Source organism: Rhagoletis pomonella, unplaced genomic scaffold (assembly GCF_013731165.1).
Source record: "Rhagoletis pomonella isolate Grant_MI unplaced genomic scaffold, Rhpom_1.0 Rhpom_scaffold_00003, whole genome shotgun sequence".
NCBI classification, from domain to species: Eukaryota; Metazoa; Arthropoda; class Insecta; order Diptera; family Tephritidae; genus Rhagoletis; species Rhagoletis pomonella.
In genome coordinates, this window is record NW_023458557.1 from 20,971,447 (window position 1) to 20,975,614 (window position 4,168).

The following is a 4,168-nucleotide window of genomic DNA, read 5'->3' on the forward strand; positions in this document are numbered from 1 at the left end:
CCCCCCTTTCAAAGCGATATTGTTTGCCACTTATGTATGATTATTTGCTTTTAAGAATTTTCAATTAAAATACAGTTCATTTTCCAACAAAACCCATATAAATCAATGTTTTAAACTTTTTAAAAGACCGCAAAAAAGTGCAACAAACTTTCCCTTAAAATTCAAACTTTTTTCTCAGAAGCTCTAGAATTTTTTTGAGTACACAGTTTTATAGCGCATTCAATTTTGTCCAATAATGTGCAAGTGTCAAGTCGCTAAAGATTACCGTTGATTTTTTAGAATTTTTTTTGTCTCATTTGCTTCTATATAACGACTAAACACAATGACTAAACACAATTTATTTTTATATGGCAGAAACCCGCAACATCCTCGGCGAAAAAAATTCTAAAAAATTAACGGTAATCTTTAGCCACTTGAAACTTGCACATTAATAGACTAAAATTGAATGGGCTATAAAACTGTGTATTCAAAAAAATTCTACCGGTTCACAGTGTTCCGTCTAGAACAAGCTAGCTGGACAAAATTATTTTCTAAGATTTTACGTTTCCTCTATATCCAAGAACTCAATTTATGTAATTTTATTAACAAAAGGAACATTTTTTAAGAGGGTTGCCACCTGTTGAAAAAGTAAAATTCAGTTTTAATAATAAAATATGACGTATAGGTGTCAAACGAAAGAGGATTAAAAAAATATTATTTCGGTTATATTTTTGAAAATCGTTGCCACCCTTCTAAAAGCCCAAATTGGATTATATAAAATATTTTAATAAAATATTACAATATGGGTATCAAACGAAAGAGGTTTAAGAGATCTTTAGTTTGAAGAAGGCTATCAATGGAAAATCAATTAAATCTATGAATTTATACCTTTATCTTCCTATGCTTAGTTGAATTTGTAAGGAAAAACTAAGTGAACTTTTCAATGCAACGCCTCAGTAAATCGCTTAGAACAAGCTAGCTGGACAAAAATATTTTCTGAGATTTTTCGTTTCATATCGTTGGCTGAGTGGAAGATCGACCTATCTCGGCAGGCAGTTCGAAAACGCCCTATCTCAGAAAAATTTTCAACAACGCCCTGTCTCAGAAAACTTTTCAAGAACGCCCTACTTCAGAATTTTTTTGAAAAACACCCCATCTCAGAATTTGGTTGAATAACGCCCTATCTGAGAATTCGGTTCAAAAACGCCCTAGCTCGAACGAAAATACATTGAAAATAAGCTGAAATAGGGCGTTTTTGAATCGGCAGCTGAGATAGGGCATTCTTGAAAAGTTTTCTGAAATAGGGCGTTTTTCAATAAAATTCTGAAGTAGGGCGTTCTTGAAAAGTTTTATTAGATAGAGCGTTGTTGAAAAATTTTCTGAGATAGGGCGTTTTCGAACTGGCAGCGGAGATAGGTCGATCTTCCACTCAGCCGTCGATATGCAGTCATTTATTTTAGTTTTCTAATTTATTTTAGTCATATGTTTTATTTGGTTATTTTTTCTAAAATTTTAGTTTGTATACATTTGTTTTTTTCTGTATCTGTGAAAATAAATTATTACAAACACTTAAAGTAGAAAAGTATAATACAGAATTGAAGAAACAATAGGTTAAAATAAAATAAAGTCTAATCATCATCACTTTCATTGGATGAGTCACTCGTGGAATAGTCATGAGCATCAGTGGCATAACTATGAAAGCTGGAAACAATTGGCGTATTTACTGATTCCTTAACACTATCTGGGGACACTAAATCTAAGACTTCCGTCTTTTCTTTGGTATCTCTCTGAAGCTGTTTATTAAGGGATCCGATGTTATTAGCAACATATGCATAAGATCTCTATTCGTGGCTTCACGCGACTGCTTTTGTGTGTTATGTTCCCTGAATCGTCTCAAATCTTTGTTACGAGCTTCCTGGGCTTCCTCAGAAAGCTGGCCAATAGGCAAAATTGCTGATTTTATAATATCAGTACTGTGCACCAAGATTTTATGAATTGTAGCAGGCATACAGAACCACGGATAGAGATCTGTGTATAGTTTTTTAGTCTCACGCGCAAATATTTCAAACTTATCAATATTAATATTGTACCCAGATGATAATGCTCGAAGGAGAGTATCAAATTTTTTTATGAGCGTTACATCCAATTCCGTAATCTCAGCACTAACTTCAGAATTTTCGAAAAACCTACGAGCAGTATTGCCATCATTAGTATTACCGAATCCTGGTTTTGGTTTATCTACTATTAATCCAAGTGTACTTTTAAATTTATTCTGAATTTCGTGTGAACGTTGCTTTACACTAGCTTTATATGACTCCGAAGTTGCCATTTTTTTACTTCGAGCCGATAACTAATGTGAAGCAAGCATTCAAAACATCTTATCCATGCATGCAGAGTAGACAAACCAAAACCAAGACGATCGCGGCTAGGCATAAAAACCCGTGTCTCATCATTCATATCTTTTGGAGTGGCACCACAAATATAACACTTTTGGGCGGAGGAAGTTTCAGTCAAAGCATTACAAACTTTTCCGTCAATCATTGTTAGGACCATATTGTGGTTCACAGAAACCTCGTATTCTTGCACCAAGCACTTTGTTGGCAACAAAGCATTTATCTCCTCTAATACTTTGTTCGTCTCAGAAACGATAAAATCTTTTGTTTCTTTGGAAAAAATAAATTTAATTGGACGACAATACATCGTAGAAGAAGGTCGAGGATTCTGCCAAACAATGTTACCTTTTTCGTCCCGTAATTGGACGGGTACGAAAGAAAATATAAACAAAAACTCATCAGTGTCATCACTGCATGTGAATTTTTGTTTATATGTGCTATGACCAGAACTTCCATCGCAACCCCACTTGCTGATTAGAGTAAATGACAAGCATGTAGGTAACAAACTACTAAGAACTTCTTGATTTGCTAAAATTAAACGTTCAACACTTTTATCTAAAATAGCTTGAACTTTAATTTCGGCACGTGTTTCATCCACATCAATTTTGTTTGGATAACACTCTGATTTAGCCTTTCTTACACTGTAAAACGACGGAAATACCTTATGACCTGCTTGGATACTCCACTTCCGAGTCATTTTGTACGCATGAGTAGTCGACTTGCTATCTACATAGTATGCTAAAGCTTCTACACTGCTCAAACATCTAGCACTTTGCTCACATATTGTTTTCGCCGTGGATACTTTAGTGTTAACTTTCGCATTTTTTATAATATTTGCAATATTCCTGTTGCCGGACATACGTGTTGATACTTCTGCCGCATAAATTAACTCATCTGCACTTCTGGACTGCAGTAAGTCATCCACTCGACGCCGTTTAGTTTTTTGACTGGAATGAATGAAGTCCTTCTTTAGTCTCCCAGGGCCTGGGTTACCTAAAGATGTAGCTGGTAGTTCTGATGGCAAGTTTAAATGTACAGAAACTGTAAAAGTCATATCTGTACCCGAAAACCACTCCGAGTTTTTATTTATAAACCGTCCCCGATGTCTTCCAGAGCTCTTCCATTTCTCAGAAAGCCTTGACGAATATGCCGCAACTTTTATGGTTAAATCTCTTAAAGAATGCTCCGTTACTTCACTTAAATCATATTTTGATAGAACAAAATTTAATAACTCTTTATTTCTTGATTGTTTCGAATATTTCAACCAAACTTCGAAAAACTCAATTCTTTTTATGGTTATAACTAAATCTGAAAAAAATAAAATAAAATAGGTGTGCACTGAATTCGCAATGGTTTTTTGTTTCGAGTGTTAACAGATACTCATGACTATAATATATATAAGATTTTAAGGGGTTACATGAGGAGACATATAACTTTTCCACCTCTGAAGTTGAAAATGTATATAAAAAATCGTTTTTTTCTTAATCATGGAATGTTAGACATACTAAAAATAATCAAATTGACAAAAGATTATAATCAAAAACTTCAGCTTACCTTTGAGTTCAGATTCCATCACAAAAATTAAGTAGAAGTGGTGACTTAAAGTTATATGAAGCGTAATATTCAAAACAAATTTTTCAAATAAATCAGTTCTGACTTCGACTGCTCTTGCTTACTTACTTCAATTACTCAACATATTAGAAGTGAAAATAACAAACAAGTGTAAATACCCCGTTATATTGGTCTTATGATTAATTACTCAATACAAAATTCTAGGAATAAAACTTTTGTTTTTT